Source organism: Odocoileus virginianus, chromosome 24 (genome assembly GCF_023699985.2).
Source record: "Odocoileus virginianus isolate 20LAN1187 ecotype Illinois chromosome 24, Ovbor_1.2, whole genome shotgun sequence".
NCBI lineage: Eukaryota > Metazoa > Chordata > Mammalia > Artiodactyla > Cervidae > Odocoileus > Odocoileus virginianus.
Genome location: NC_069697.1, coordinates 35072954 through 35090632, shown reverse-complemented (window position 1 = coordinate 35090632; position 17679 = coordinate 35072954). Strand labels below are relative to the sequence as shown.

Genomic DNA, 17679 nt, shown 5'->3' with positions numbered 1-17679 from the left:
ACCACTTTTTCTTCTTTGTCACTAATATCATCTCCCATTTCAACATCCACTCTGTTTCCTGGTGGCTTTTAGAAAATAACATTTACCTACATAATCCATTTAGCTGTCAGAGATCTTTTAACCTGAAGAGTTATTTTGATGTCAAGATGTTTAAACACTCCTTCCTAATCAAAATGCACCAAAATAAAATCTACTTAAGATTTTTCATGTGAAGGGAAAGATCTTGATCTCTCTTTCCTCAGAACCAGGCTACTAACCTGCCTTTGGCTCCAGTACTGATTCAACCTGATTTGAGTGATCACAATTAAACAGGTTTTTCCTCCATTCTCCCAGCAGGGGAAGGACACTCCAGGTGCAGCCTGGAGCCTGTGCTGAAGGCATTCTACAAACACAAAACATGAGTAAAACAACTGTATCCATGCTCCCTAAATACTGCTTCACAAAATTAATGTGCTAACCAATAATAGTTCTATATGCTCTGGAAAAGAAACAAATAGGCACAAGTTCTTCAAACAAAGTATAGAAGTAAAATTTTAGATACCACAGATAAAACAGGATATCATTCAACATTTAGATATTCTTAGTCTTTGACTCAATATTTAAACTTACTTAATACCATTTCTATTGTCTGAGACTCTTTGTTGAAGAGTGCAGGAAAAAATGCCAGAGACAGAAAGTGTGGGAGACAGTAAGTGATCCAATTTTCCATTAAAAGCAAGCATCTGTTATTTCTATATTTTATTTGAACTAGGCAGTTATTTAGTTACATCTGCCCTTTGCCTTGGCTAAAGCCAGCAGCCCCAACCCCGGACAGTCATTTCAGACAAGGCCACTACTGTTCACAAGCAATGACAGGCAAGAATGAATGTGCATCTGATTCTGGAAAAAATACCCCTTCATCCTGGTAAGTCAAAGGCACCATCTTTATGCAAGAAACACATGTACCACTGGCAGTCCCAAAAATCAGTAATAATATTGCTAATTCATGTTCATAGTAAAACAATATTAATAGAATCCTGTCCCCTAGAAGAACAAAAAATGTCTTCCAGGATCTGTGATGCCTGAAATGCTATAAATCTCTGAAGACAGGTTATATCCTTCCCACTTCCCTGAGGCATTTGTCACATTGCCAGACAAGATTAGAACCAGATAAGCCTCAGACACTTTTTGAAGATATTAGAAAGATCATGTTAGGGAAATGGCTTAGGGGTTATACTTTATCAAACCAACATCCTTCAAATGCCTCCTACTAATAATAGAGTGTCATATGCTACAGCAAGATGGTGGTCACTGAGGCAACAAGGGGACTATGTATTTAGTAATAACCTTTTTTCTGCTTTCCTTTGGTGTGTGTTTGTGAGGGAAAGATCTATTAAAAAAAATAATAACACAATAGAAAAGTCTCCAGCAGCCAAAGGCATTTTTCATTATGAAAGCCTTTTTTAACCACTCCCAGTCACTTCTCTGACCTTCTTTTTTCTACTAAACTTTCCTGTTACTCCACCCAGATTTTTCTCCTGAATACTATTTTTTTTCCCTACTCATTCGACTCACAGCTTTCTAACACTCATAGAATAGCTTACTACTGGCATCTATTAATATCTTTCGTGAATATGTGTCTCAAGTGCAATATTTACAGTAGAAAATTAACTCTGTTCTAAGAATTAATGATGTTATTTGGTTTAAATGGAAAGATCATACTTTAGAAGTCCACAAATGTTTTTGAATTGCAGGTAAATATATATGTTACAAATCCTCACTAGAGATTTTATCAGGATACATAATGAAATTCATCTTATTTTCCATTTGAGACATCTGTTTTCAGAGAAAATGATTCAACATGTATGTAGAATAACTATGAAAATGTATGTAAAACATGTATGTAAAATAACTAAGAATGGCCAAGATATATTGCTAACTCAAAATCACTGTGAGAACTTTGTCAGTCATTAAACTGTCATCTTATGGTTGCTCTCAGACAAATAGGTGAAAATGTAATGTCTCACTCCCCATTTTCAAATCAATCAAAAGGCAAAGATATCTTATCTCATTTATTGTATTAGAAAATTAAAATATATGTGCTAACATGGTAAGATTACAAAGGGAAAGATTAAGAGGGAGGGAAACCTCACTAGAAATTGTCTAAAAGAGTGAAACCCATTTTGAAGATGTAAAAGATGTTGATAGCAGACTCAAAGTGTATTATACACATAATAGAGCTAAAGGAAATTAAGAAAAGTTGCTAGTGTACTTGAAATGTTCCTGAAATCAGCTGAAGTTAATTCTGAAAATAAAGCATCTCTGGAAGATACCTTAAAAATAAATTAAAAAAAAAGAAAAAAAAATAGAACTAGCAATGAAAAAAATGAGAAGTGAGTAAATGAATGAATACATGTAAGAAATACCAAAGGTGTAAGGATTCACCATGAAATAGATGAGAAAGAACCAAGGCAAGGCAAAGACCTGCAGATAAAACTTAAATATCAACTTCATGATGTGGAGAAGAGATGGGAACAGTCTCGTTATATGAAGAGTGACTTCAGTACCCTAAATCACAGATGGAAAAGAGAAAAAAATGAATGATATACAGGTGGAAGAAACTGCTAAGACAGCTGGTGGAAATCACTGGCCAGAAACACTGGATCACCAACAAAGATGTAACTCGCATTCCAATTTTAGCAGATTTAATTACAATTTTTAAATTGTGATCCAGACAATTTCACAGCTCTGGAAAATACAGAGCTAAGTTACTGCCACAATTAGAAACTTGCCTGTGGCAAGCCAAATTCAAGTAAGAATACTTGAGTAAGAATACTGACTGCTTTTTTCTCAAACTACATTTAAATATTGGGGTTTTTTAAAGCCCAGTATTTTTTTCCCCATTTTTCTGAAAAATTTAATTACAGACAAACAAACATCCCAATCAATTGTTTGATAATTAAATAAAATCAGTTAGGAGAACCTATGATTTATCATGCAAATCAGGACACTTTTTGAGTGCAATTAATAACAATGTTGGGACAACACATATAAACCAGGATGTACAGTCACACTAAATACAGCACAATTCTAAAGTGAAATAACATAAAAAAATCTTGAACTCATCACCTCACTCTTTTCCCAATTTCCACTTTTGGAAAGGGAAAAATGTACCTTTCCAAAATACTATCAAAATTTTTCTGGAGGTCATACTTTAAAATGTAGGAATAACATTTCCCAAACTTCACAGCAGAATTCAAAGAAATATCCTTGAAAGGGCTGGCTGTAAAAGGATTTAATTTAATTTTTGTCAGTTTCAGAATCATTTGGATTCCAAAGTCCTAGTGGAATGTAAACAAAAGCAGAAGGATACATTGACTGAAATGCGTCCAGATGTAGAGCTCCATGTCACTGGTAATAAAGAATCATAATTCAATTATTACAAAAAGGATTAGCTTGTATTTAGTTTGCATTTATTTAAACACATTTTTTGGGGGGTAAGAACAGGAACACTAGAAAACTGAAAGTAAGCAAAGAATCCCAAAAGGAGTTAACAGTTGATACCACATGCTTGGAAATATCATTCATAAATATCTGAGTCAGTGCGCTCAAGGTCAAATACAAATATTACCATCTCAGTTGGGGTTGCCAGATTCAGGGACATCTGGGTTGCCGCTGGATATCACCAGCTTTCTGGGAACAGCTGCTCTCTTGGCACTGAGGAACATTCAAGTTGCACAGCAGGACTCAGGGGAGAGGCCATCAGCACAGCAAGTTTTACAATGGGATCCTTCCTTCCAGACTCTCATCAACCATGCAAGCTGGAGAGAGATGGGAGCAGCGCAGGGAAGGAAAGCAGCGGGTGGGGTTGCCTTGAGAACCAGAGGCTCTGGGAAGTATCCAGAAGGGGTGTGTTCCAAGAGTGGATAGAAGAGGGGCATGGGAAGTACCTGTCCCACCTCAACCTCCCCCCAGGCCCCACCCCCAAAGTGGTCCTTTTCCAGATGCCATTTATAAAGACCCTGGACTTGGCATTTAATAAGCCAGCACAGAATGTAGGACGGGATTCTTCAGGGACACAAGGACAGAGAAAAAAAGGTAAAAAGGGAGTCCTTTTCAATGGGTTTCCTCCCCACCATAGCCAAAGCAGCACCTCATCTTCAGTGGTAGAGCCTGGCCAATGTTGTGGAGGCTCTTGGGTTTTTTGGTTTTTTTTTTCGGCCATAGGGCTTGGCCACAGGAATTCCCCAAACCTGCAGTTTTATCCATTTGTTCTGTGTATTTGTTTGCATCTGCTTTTTTTGTTTGTTTTTTTTCGGCTAATTACTTTTCAACCACAGCCAGTTTCCCTAGTTTCCTTTTTTCTTTTTTAAACCAGCACCAACCTCATGATCCCAGAAGCTGGGGAGAGGAGGGCGCTGGAGAAGGACTGGGCTAAAGGAACTGATAGAGAGCTACAACTCCCCTCCAAGGAGCTTTCCTCCAGGTCTCTGGCTTTGAGGCCTGATTCTACGGCTACTATACTTACCTACAGTGAGCCAGAATGAGGATCTGGGGGTGGAAGGAGGAAAAATGTGGCTCTACCCTGGAAAGAGACCACCTGTGTTGCTAGATGGCTAAGGGCAAAGGAGAAACCCTACAGAGATGCTTGACAGGGTGGGCTCAAGAGCCAGCCCATAGAGGACTCACGGGAGAAACATCATTTGAATGAAGCAGATCACTAGCAATTTCCTGGCGGTGCAGTAGTCAGGACTTTACACTTTTACTGCCAAGGGCGCAGATTCAGTGCCTAGTCAGAGAACTAAGATCCCACAAACTGTGCTCACGGTGTATTCAAAAAAGGAAAAAAGGATCACTCTGCAGTGTGAGGGAGCAGGATGAGTCCAGAAGCCTGATGATGGATTAGTGAATGAAGACGAACAAGTGAACCTTGGAGAGAAGAGGATGCTGGCTGTCCCAGAAAGGTCCGGGAGGTGAATCAGATGGGACTTGTGGTTGAAGGAATGTGAAAAAGAGGAACCAAGGATAACATCCAGGTTTCTAACTTGGACAACTAGGTGAGTTTTGAAGTTACTAACTTAGCACATATATGGATGGTGGCGAAGGTTTGAGGACGCACAGTGGCCAGCAGAACGGCCGGCCGGAGAGGGGACCGGGGGTGTCTCAGCTCAGGTCGTCTGTGAGCTGGTCTCCAGCAAACTAGGGCAGAGCGCACTGGATCGTGTAGGATGTCTGGATTCTAGTCTGGTGCAAACATTTGGTAACTGTGTGACCCACAGTGATTCTCTCAACCATCTGGAACCTGATTCTGCATTATCAAATGAGACAACTGACCTACAGTTTGCTACCAGGATTAAAGGAGAATGTGTGTAGAAGTATTTTTAATACTGAAGCTTTAATTAAACCTAAGAACTCTTCCAACTCTCCACAGCCACCCAAATTCATCAAACGTTTGGTACTATTTTCAGCCAGGAACCAGAGGTACAGAAGTGGACAGTGATCTCATGGGGCTGACACAGTCATCAGGACCTGGGGCCCCAACCTTGGCTTTTTGCTTGAGAAACATTTATTAATTCATCAAGTAGAAAAATTTTGAGCCTGTGCTTTTAGTTTATTCTAAAAATAAAAACACGAGAATCAATTGTTTTCCTTAAGGCCCCCAAACTTCAGGGTGCAGAAGAAAAACTATCCCAAACTTCAGGGTGCAGAAGATAAGCTATAAAGAGATGAATTACAATATGTGCTCAGCACTGTATAATAAAGGTCTGAGGCTGAATGAATAGGACGTATTTGCACACTGTCTTTGCCAATTCCAATTTCTGTATATGAGGGGCAAAAGGATTACTATTACTATTTTGTTTTAATTTTTGATTGAAGTATAGTTGATTTACAATCAACCAGGGATTGAACCCACGTCTCTTATGTCTCCTGCACTGGCAGGTGGATTCTTTACCACTAGCGCCACCTGGGAAGCCCTCTTAGAGACTATACACTTAATAAAAAAGTCTTTAGAGAAGTGTTTTGGTGAGGTCTAAATATGCAGGACATTTCATTATGTTGATACCTACAAGCCAGTTAGCTTCATTGCAAAGAATAATTTAAAATACTAAAATAGTGATAATATGGAAGAAATTACTGACTTAAATGATCTGTTGTGTACTAAAAATGCCCTTGATATACATAGTCAGTTGATGAACAAATATGTATGGAATACATATTCTGTGTTAGACATTCTATTAAGTGCAAGAAAGACTTTTTAATAATCTGTAATGCGAAAGGTGACTGCAGTCATGAAATTAAAAGACCCTGCTTCTTGGAAGAATAGCTATGTTAGCTATGTCCAACCTAGACAGTGTTTTAAAAAGCAGAGACATCACTCTGCTGACCAAGGTCCATATACTAAAAGCTATGGTTTTCCCAGTAGTCGGGTACGGATGTGAGAGTTGGACCATAAAGAAAGCTGAGTGCTGAACTGACACTTTTGAACTGTGGTGCTGGGGAAGAGTCTCAAGAGTCCCTTGGACAGCAAGGAGATCAAACCAGTGAATCCTAAAGGAAATCAGCCCTGAATATTCACTGGAAGAACTGATGCTAAAGCTGAAACTTCAATACTTTGGCTACCTGATGCAAAGAGTGTACTCACTGGAAAGACCCTGATGCTGGGAAAAACTGAGGGCAAGAGGAGAAGGGGGCAACAGAGGATAAGATGGTTGGGTGGCATCACTGACTCAGTGGACATGAGTTTGAGATAGTGATGGAGAGAGAAGCCTGGTGTGCTGCAGTCCATGGGGTCATAGAGTCGGACATGACTTAGTGACTAAACAACATTTCCCAAAAGTCTAAACCAGCAATCTGCAACTGTTTTGACACCAGGGACCAGTTTCATGGAAAAAAGTTTTTCCAAGGACAGAGAGGAGGAGGGATGGTTTTGGAATAATTGTCATAAGGAGTCAGCAACATAGATCCCACGCATGTGCAGTTCACAGTAGGGCTGATGCTCCTAGGAGAATCTAATGCCGCTGCTGACTTGACAGGAGGCGGAGCTCAGGTGGTAATGTGACCAGTGGGGAGCAGCTGTAACACAGATGAAGTTTCACTCACTCCCTGGCCACTCACCTCCTGCTGTGCAGCCTGGTTCCTGACCAACCGTCAACCGGTACTGGTCTGTGGCCCAGGGGTTGGGGGCCCCTGGTCTAAACTGACCCCTTCTGAATGGAATTGTAAGCCTTTGTGAGCCTATTTTTAAAAAGCTATTAGAAGACAATCTGGTATAGAAATTTTCAGTCTTGCCAGACTCTTGCTGGGGTATTTCCCAAAGAGCAACACTTGGGGGTATTTTTATTTTTTTAAAAAAACTTCACCTATTTTTTAATCACACTTTTTTTCACCTCATAACAGACAATTAACTTCTAATGACATCATTATCCAAGACAGAAAGGTGAGAAGTATAAGTGTTATTGTCTTTAGGTGGAATACACATTCCTCTTTAAATACACACACACACACACACACACACACATGAGGAATAGCTCAAAAAGAAACTCATTACAACCCCTGTAAAGCTTCACCTCCAACCTTATAACCCAATGACAGCAATTTCTAATAATACTTGATGTATGGATCTTTGGAGCTTAATTAGTTGTGTTCATTGTAAATGCAATCTGGCCCAGTATAAACACAGAAACTTTCCTTCAGATCTGTGTAAAGTTTGCTAGTAAGTATAGAATAATTTTCACTATACCTTGGAACATGGGAACATTTTTTTGGTATTATCTTAAACAATGAAAATCTCACAGTATAAATATTAGGTTGGTGCAAAAGTCACTGCAGTTTGCATTGTTGAACTTTGCCATTTGATGCTGGAATACATTCTTGAATGTGGTTATGTTACACATCATTTTAATGTGAATTTCTTGCTTTATATTTTTTGCTAATGAATTATTACCTGCTGTTTATTTTCTATGTATTTTAGACTATGGAAATGATGTTAGACAAAAAGCAAATTCGAGCAATCTTCTTATTTGAGTTCAAAATGGGTCATAATGCAGAGAAGACAACTCGCAACATTAACAACACATTTGGCACAGGAACTGCTAATGTGCGTGCAGTGCAGTGGTGGTTCAAGAAGTTTTGCAGAGGAGATGAGAGCCTGAAGATGAGCGGAGTGGCCGGCCATGGGGAGTTGACAACAACCATCTGAGAGCATCATCAGGGCTGATCCTCTTACAGCTACACGAGAAGCTGCCCAAAACTCAGCGTCCACCATTCTACTGTCATTCGGCATTTGAAACAAACTGGAAAGGTGAAAAGCTTGATAAGTGGGTGCCTCATGAGCTGACCACAAATCAAAAAAATTGTCGTTTTGAAGTGCTGTCTTCCCTTATTCTATGCAACAACCACAAACCATTTCTTGATCAGATTGTGATGCGCGATGAAAAGTGGATTTTATAAGAGAACCAGCAATGACCAAGTCAGTGGCTGGACAGAGAAGAAGCTCCAAAGCACTTTCCAAAGCCAAACTTAAACCAAAAAAAAGGTCATAGTCACAGGTGATCTGCTGCCCATCTGACCCACTACAGCTTTCTGAATCCTGGCAAAACCATTACATCTGAGAAGTATGCTCAGCAAATTGATGAGATGCACGGAAAACTGCAGGGCCTGCAGCCAACACTGGTCAACAGAAAAGGCCCAATTCTTCTCTGTGATAACGCGTGACTGTACATAAAAAATTTTGCATTATCCACCATATTCATCTGACCTCTTGCCAACTGGCTACCACTTTTTCAAGCTTCTTGACAACTTTTTGCAGGAAAAATGCTTCCACAATTAGCAGTATGCAGAAAACGCTTTCCAAGAGTTTGTTCAATCCTGAAGCACGGATTTTTATGCTACAGAAATAAACAAACTTATTTCTCGTTGGGAAAAATGTATTGATTGTAATGGTTCCTATTTTGATTAATAAAGACGTATTTGAGCCTAGTTATAATGATTTAAAATTCAGGGTCAGAAACTGCTGTTGCTTTTGCACCAACCTAATACTATTAACCTTACAACATGGAATAGCACACAAGCTAAGGTGGAAAATACACTTACAGAAAAAGTGAAGTGACAGTTAAGTAGTATTTTCAAGAAGCTCATCTTAGCACAGGGAAGCAATTTTACTCTACTGTGTGCATTTTTAAAACTATTGTAATGCTCATGGCATTTGGCCCCATTACTTCATGGCAAACAGAAGGGGAAAAAATGAAAGCAGTGAGAGATTTTATTTGCTTGGGCTCCAAAATCACTGCAGACAGTGACTGCAGCCATGAAATTAAAACACTTGCTCTTTGGAAGGAAAGCTATGATAAACCTAGACTGTGTATTAAAAAGCAGAGAAATCACTTTGCTGATAAATGTTCATATAGTGAAAGCTATGGTTTTATCAGCAATTGTGTATGGATGTGAGTTGGTCCATAAAGAAGGATGACTGCTGAGGAACTGATGCTTTCAAATTGTGGTGCTAGAGAAGACTCTTGAGAGTCCCTTGGACAACAAGGAGAAACCAGTCAGTCCTAAAGGAAATCAACCCTAAATATTTCCTGAAAGGACTGATACTGAAGTTGAAGCTCTAATACTTTGGCTACCTGATGTGAAGAGTGGACTCACTGGGAAAGACCCTGATGCTGGGAAGGATTGAAAACAAAAGGGGAAGCGGGCAGCAGAGGATGAGGTGGTTGGATAGCATCACCTAGTCAATGGACATGTTTGAGCAAACTCCAGGAGGTAGTGGAGGACAGAGGAGCCTGGTGTGCTGCAGTCCGTGCGGTCACAAAAAGTCGGACAAAACTTAGCAACTGAACAACATCAACAACAACAACAAACTAATGGAAGTGCTCTGAGCATGTTTAGAGTAGACTGAGGTAAGCTATCACGTCCAGCAAGGTAGGTGAACTACATGCATCTTCAACTATGATACTGTCAATTTACAAAGAGTTTATTGGGATAAGTAACCTTTAGATTGAGAAAGATTTATATATAGAATACTTTTCCATATCAAAAGCAAAATTTTATAGTGGGATATTAAACTTCATAATGCCCCTGGATTTGCACGTTCATTTGGAACAGAAGTGACTGCTTTCAGGTAATGCATTTAAGAGAGGAAACATCATTTCAAGTTTGTTTAAGACTGCCATCTAGTGCCTCCTTTCTCCCTACTGGATGCAGAGTTCTCTGTGAGCAAGTCAGTTTAGAGAGGGTCTATATTTAACTTTCTGGACTGGTTAACTCAGGTTTTCAATAGATAGCAGTCACCGTTTCCAGCTTGGATATCATTCTTATGGTACCAGCTGTGCAGAAACTGATTGTCCTGCTTGGCAGCCTTCGAGAAAAAGTGAGGCACAGACATGAAGCAAAGTAAAAAACAGTCATCTATTATTCTTTGCTGACCTATGCAATTAGACATGACCCTCAAAACAAGACAAATTAACTCCTCTGTGGTGATGTAATCCCTGGAGCAGATGGATCGATGATGGAAACACGTAACCCCACCAAGGTTCATATTTAACATGAGTAGGGTGGCACTTCTGCGCTGTGTGAAACTCGGCTCTGGCCGGTGCAGCTGAAAGATTATGTCAGCAGCTGAACGGCACAGATTCTGAAATCAGAGTCCCACAGAAACACCTGCTGGAGACGAGACAGTCGCCGTGTGACCCAACGTATTCCTCTGTGAATCGATGTGAAATCAATGTCCCAGCACGATGTTAGATGGAATGGCGCTAATGGACAAGTAAACTAGTCAGGGAGACACAGCAAAGAGACCTCAGTTGCATGAGCTCATTAGCCAATTGGAACTGGAATAGTTCCAAGACACCTGGGTGGTTATGTCCACCTACCTGAATTACCCTGGAAGTTTCAATTGGATACAGTTCCTTCTGTGAGTCATAGGTTATTTGTTTTACTATGCACTGTTAAACAATTGTCATATTCCATGTTGAAATGGCTGCCTTCCAGATGGGGTGTGAGGTGATTTTTGTGACAAAATTCACTGGAGTCCTAAAGGATGACTGAAGTGTACAGGTTTTTGATAAAATTCCATCTGGCAGCTCAACTGATCAAGACATTGATTTGATTTCAACAGTTCACAGAATTATAATTGGGCAGTTATGAATGGCACCCATATTTATCTAGAAAACATCTAGTTTACTCATAAGTAAAATAAATCTTTAAGGAAGTCCCTTTATATTTATTTCAGTGGCTTTCCAAATACAAATGTGCAACATTAATAAGTTCCATATTCAGTGAGTTCTTGAAAAGTATTATATAAACTTTAAACTATATAGTCAAAGAAGAAAATATTTAGCTTTATTTTGAAGCAACTATTTTATATATTGGAGAGATTATTTTCACAAGCATTTACATGTAAGGGTCAACAATAATACTAATTTAATGCAATATGCAATAGTCTGTGTGAATTTAACTTTAATCCCCAAAGCTGTCTTAGCAAATATAAAATCTTTAATTTCCTAGGTTTATCAAGCAAATCCCCTCAAATCACCTGTCAAATTCTACCTTCATCTAGCCACTGAAAAATGTACAGCAAAATGTAGCCTATTTGAAATGTGAAAAAGTAAGTACAAACATCACGAATAGGTTATTTTTTGCACATGTTAATATCAGAAAAGAAAGAAATACAAAAATTTTAGGTTTCTCCATCTTATAAACTTGGTATGAGTTTCAAAGTCAACAAAGAAGACCAGTAAAAGGGAATTTTATGAAGAGGCTATTTCCTTTTCCAAGAGAATTCAAAAAGAAGCGGGCAGGAAAAAGACAATGTCCCTGTAACTTATATAGTTGATCAAAAACAAAATCCCTGGAAGCAGCTTGGTGGGGTGGGGTGTGAACCGATCCAGAACAAACCGAGTCTGCAGTGAGAGCCAGCGGTGAGAAGCGGAGGCATGCTGCAGTCTCAGGCCTCGTGTTTGGGGACAAGCAGGGGTTCTGGTGGCTTTTCAGACCCAGCTCCTGGGATGGGAGCTTGTGTTTGTTTTCATGGTCCAAGACAATGAACCCCAGCAGTATTTGGGTGACCTGGGTCTTTAGGGATTGATGTGAAAGTCATTTTCACTCACTCGGCATCAGAGGGCTTATTTGCTAACAGGGCAAGCATCTTTCCACCTGCATGAGTGCATTCCCCAGCCCAGCCCTCCACATCGCAGAGCCCTGAAGGATGGAGTGGATAGGTCACGTCTTTGGATCTTTCTTTCCTTCTGCTTCCACTAATCACCCCCTTTCTTATATAGGAATATGTCTCTGTTTCTTAAGTAAGTATATGTTGAATGAATAGAACAGATGGATGAATGAGAGATAAATTTTAAGTGTGAACAATCTGGGTAGATTTCATATTTTATTTATTTATTTTTTTGAATTTTTTTTCATTTGTTTTTATTAGATGGAGGTTAATTACTTTACAATATTGTAGTGGTTTTTGCCATACATTGACATGAATCAGCCATGGATTTACATGTGTTCCCCATCCTGAACCCCTCTCCCAACTCCCTCCCCATCCCATCCCTCTGGGTCATCCCAGTGCACCTTCAAAGATACATGCATGCTAAGTTGCTTCGGTTGTGTCTGACTCTTCGCAACCTGTAGCCCAACAGGCTCCTCTGTCCATGGGATTCTCCAGGCAAGAATACTGGAGTGGGTTGCCATGCCCTCCTCCAGGGGATCTTCCCGACTGAGGGATCAAACCTGCATCTCTTATGTCTCCTACATTGATATGCAGGTTCTTTACAATTAGCATCACTTGGGAAGCCCCTCAAAGATACATAAGTATTTGCAAATAAAAACTATATACCAGATGATCTTCATCTATACCTTAGAACATTTAAACATGGAAACAGTTCTGGGCTTCCCCCTCCACGAAATATTCAAAATATATCAATAATACTTATTTTCCTTATTTAAAAAGTAACACAACTACAGCACAAATTATGGAAAAAATGAAAAGGGGACATGAAATCATATCCATTTCTAATCTACCCACCAAGAAATAAACTATTACTAATATTTTACTGATACAAAAATGTCACTAGAGTTAGAAGGTCACCCGTGCAGGGCATCAAATCCAAAGCACAGGTCTGGGGAAAGGTCCTTAGATTCTTGCATATTTTTAAAAGATTTCTCATCAGTTAGTCCAGGGAGTCCCTCAAGCATTAAAGGATTGTTTATCCTAAAGAAATTTAATGCCTTCTGATCACTAATGAGACTCTACTCAGTTACACGAGAAATACATAACAATATAAGAATATTCCACAAAGGAGTCAGCTTGAAAAATGAGAGTAATAATCTGAGGGTTGGTTTAAAATATTGGAGCAAAATAACTGAATTGTGTTACTAGGTAATATCCTCAAGCCAGGACCACTAAAACATGTACATGTCAACTAGACCAAAGCCAAGGATGGGCCCATGCCAGGTACTGCTCCCTTGGGGGGCTGCCTTAGAATCAGGCTCACAAGCTCCCATCCATTCTTCTCCTTATGTGTGGACTATTTGGTCAACCTGCAATTCTGATTTACCATCAGTTCTGCTGCTTCTTCAACTGCTGACTTCTACACATAGCTGACTTGACAAGCATTGTTTCCAAAGACTGGGAGACTGAAGTATTTTACCCTAAAATACAAGAAAGGCAAAGCAAAGGCAATAATTCTTTACAACTGGTGGCTCAGATGGAAAAGAATCCACCTGCAAAGCAGGAGACCTGGGTTTGATCCCTGGGTTGGGAAGATCCCCTGGAGAAGGGAATGGCAACCCACTCCAGTACTCTTGCCTGGAAAATCCCATGGACAGAGGAGCCTGGTGGGCTACAGTCCACGGGGTTGCAAAGAGTTGGACACAACTGAGTAACTTTCACTCACTGTGTGTAGCAGTGGCTACACGGTCATGTAAATTCTCTAACAAAGTCAAGGAAGTGCTAATACTTCCTAAATTGGACTGAGAAGAAAAATGTGTTATTAATTCTCCCTGAGCATTTGTATAAATTTCTTCTGTCTCTTCTATTTCTTCCTAAACTGTGTGCAAGGAACCAGGACTCTCACCTGGCTGAGGACACAGGGGCATTGAAAAGGTGGACTAGAAATAGGAACTTTGAGTTGTCAAGTAAAATGTAGGATGCATGGTTAAAACTGAATTTCAGATAAACTACCAATTATTTCTTTTCTTTAGGGACATGTGTTGAGATGCACTTACACTAAAAATTAATTTTTTACATTCTTTTTAAAAAAAATTATTTTCCATTATGGTTTATCATAGGATATCGAATATAGTTCATAGGACCTTGTTGGTCATCCATCCTATATATAACAGTTTACCTCTGCTAATCCCAAATTCTCATCCTTCCTTCCCCCAGCCCCTCCCTCTTGTAAGAACCACAAGTCTGTTCACTACGTCTGTGAGGCAACATAAAAAAAATTCTTAATTGTTTATCTGAAATTTAAATTCACCAAGCATCTTGTGTGGCTTTTTTGATAAATCTGGAAGCCCTATCACAATCTCCCTTTCTTCCTCTCAAAAAGAGCAGTTCCTACTTGATAGGCTGGAGTTCTGGATAACCTTGTGTTTGAGAAAGAGTGTTCAGCTATCCAAAAAGTTTGTCAACCACTTTGCTCAATGAATCTGGGCAATGCTCTGAACTCCACTGTCTGTGGACTTCTCATCAATAAAGTAGAGTGCATCTGGTTGTTGTGAAAATTAATTAAAGCTTATAAAACCTTTTGCAATTGGCATGTTCAGTCCCATATGCTACAAAATATTTATCACATGCCAGACTGCCTGAAAACATACTGATTGCTCAGTGAACAATTAGATGGCAGAAATTCGGAAAGATGTTAAATCACATCTTAATCTCATCACACTTAAGAACCACATATTGAAACACAGAGGGCCTTCCAACCTAAGAAGTGAACTTATCTTTGAAAAACAAACATAACATGACTTGCTTTTGAACAGTACAGTACTCTAAATTATATTGTTATGGATTTTTTTTCATCTGAATCATAGCTTTTGAAACAGGAGATCAAGAAATAACAATCAGGAAATGAAAACAGTTCATCTCCTACAAGTCTGTTGTCTGCTATTTCTGCTTGGTAAGGTTTTTTAAACTTAAAAAAAGTTTTCATGAAAACAAAACAGAGATACCAACACAATAAAACACATCTGGAGGCCACTTGGTGACATTCAGGCTTCTTTTTTTCCCAACCATTAGCTTTCATGGAAAACTCTTACAGTACTAAAACAAATGTCACAGAAGTGTAACACTTATTATATAATGTTGTCTAAACACTTGAGGCTGAAATTGAAATCTGGCAGTGAAACTGAAGAGTAAATAAATTTAGATTGTACCAACATAACAAGGAAAAGACACAAGTATAAATAAATACCTGGTGGGTTGGCCAGGCTAATGCAACATTTAAGGAGGCGAAGAGAGAGCTCTTATTCAGAAGTTTAAAGCCAATTACAGAGAAGAAAGACAGGGTTACAATGCAAGTTGTCAAAATTCATCTCTTATTTTCTGATTGAAACTGAGGTGTTAAAAAGGTAGCAATAAGTCCACAACTAAGAGCATAATTAATCTTAGAGCCAAATATAGAGATGTGTAATTCACTAAGCATCATGCTTGTCTTGTTTCCTGCTTTTGCACAAATTTTGCTTTCTGACTAAAATGAGTCATTGTTCATTTCTAATGGCTTGGCCAACTCCTATTCGGTCATCAAGACCCAACTCAACTATCTCTTCATCCCTGGAGCCTTCCTTATCAAGTCACACCGAACAAACGACTCCTACTTTTGGTTTTGTGCCACTACTATATCTGGTACATTTTTGTATTCGTGCCTCCACCACAGTATTTCACAAGTGCTTAAATGCCTTCCTTCCCTATAAAATGGTGAGCTTTTTAAAGAAAGGAACTATCCTTAGTTGATGTCTGTAGTCCAAGAGTCTAACACAGTGCCTAACAAACCACAGGGCTCAATGAAGGTATGCTGAGTGAAAATGATGCCCCTAAACTGAAAGTTTCACATTAAACGTTTAACATGAATTTGTAAGTGAAATTGTTTCTTACTTTTCAGAGGAGAGAAAACTCAGTGGAGAATATTCAAAACAGCTACATCACTTTGAAGTGAATAAATGGTCAGGAAAAGAGGCAGAAGATGAAAGGTTCTACATATCCATTTAAGAAGCTGGAATAACAGACTACTGTGAACTGTTCAGAAAACATCTCTGCAAAAGTGTGCCAATCGTAACCTGGAGGGCTGGCCTCCAGACCAAGCAGCAGATGCGACTTTATTTCTATCCCTCCCTTTAGCTGTCTGCTGAGAAGGCCCACAAAGGTGTCATTAAGAGATGGAGCGCTTTCCTGCAGCACTTTCACACACTCATTACCAGCTGATAGCGTTTGATCTTTGAGTCATGGCTGAAGTGACCCAGATTCAAACTGGTGATTATTAATGTCACATTTCTATAGGCCTTCTTATTGGAACAGCACTTAACAGTCACTTGTGAATCTGCTGGGATCTGGGCCATGGCTCATTGCTGTGTTCATCCCAACAACTCACAAACTCCATCTTCAGAGCTAGAATATAAGTGGTACCCTGCCTCCCCGTGGGCTGTCTATAGCTTCAGCCTAATTAGAATGTGAATAAGATCCAAGAGCCTGAGAATTTGCTTAAAAATCAGTGATTTAATTAATTACAGTGTAGAAAAATGGACTAGCCAGGGCAGTACGTATGGTGACACAGGCCAACCTATATTAAGATTAATACAGAAAGAGTTTCACCACTGACTGCATATTTACACCAGCTTTTACTGGCAGAGTCGGGAGATAAGAATTTTATTATGGTTTAAAAAATATTAGGAATGCAACTAGAATGGATCCTGGGCTACTCTTATTTTCCAGCAAACCCTCTTCAAACTTCCCCCAATTAATTCCAATTCGCTCAATAAACATTTTAACAAAATTATAATCACTATGTGATTACATAAGTAAGTGAACATACTACTTTGAGTTCTCCTTTATACATTTGCCACATTTCCCATTTATAAACACAGTGCTCACATTTGTAACTTTCAGTATGAATGTAAGTATGCCAATGCTGTAACTACATCAGATTAATAATTTGCTCTGAATATTAAGGCATTTCAAGCTCCTCATATTAAATTACAATGTAACCTATTAAACCAGACTTTTGGTAAGGGGAAACCAAACCGGACATTCTCTTAGGTCTTTAAAATACAGCTACTGTTGAATTTTGAAATGGGTGCACTGTAACATGAATAAAAAGACCATCTTTAAAAGATGCACATGGTTACATGAATAATTTTGAGTAGACTGCTAAGTAATTCTAATCAGGGATTTAGGTAATGATGACAATAATAATAACATCAGCTCCTATTTATTTATGTAAATATTTATTTATTTGGCTGCAACGGGTCTTAGTTTCGGCATGTGGGCTCTTCACTGCGTCACACACACAGACTCCCCTCTAATTGTGGCACCTGGGCCTGAGTAGTTGCAGGACTCCGACTCTCTAGCTGTGGTGCAGGCACTTACTTGCTCAGAGGCACATGGGATGTTAGCTCCCTGACCAGGGACCAAACCCGTGTCCCTTGCACTGCAAAGTGCCACTGGATCACCAGGGGACTCCCTCAGCTCCTATCTATTAA

General features: G+C 39.3%; 1 protein-coding gene across 4 annotated transcripts in view; it reads right to left on the bottom strand.

Moving 5' to 3' along the window:
• The window catches only part of PRICKLE1 (prickle planar cell polarity protein 1), a 110630-nt gene that overhangs the window by 80433 nt on the left and 12518 nt on the right, over positions 1-17679 (bottom strand). The gene's annotated exons all lie outside the window — the stretch shown is intronic.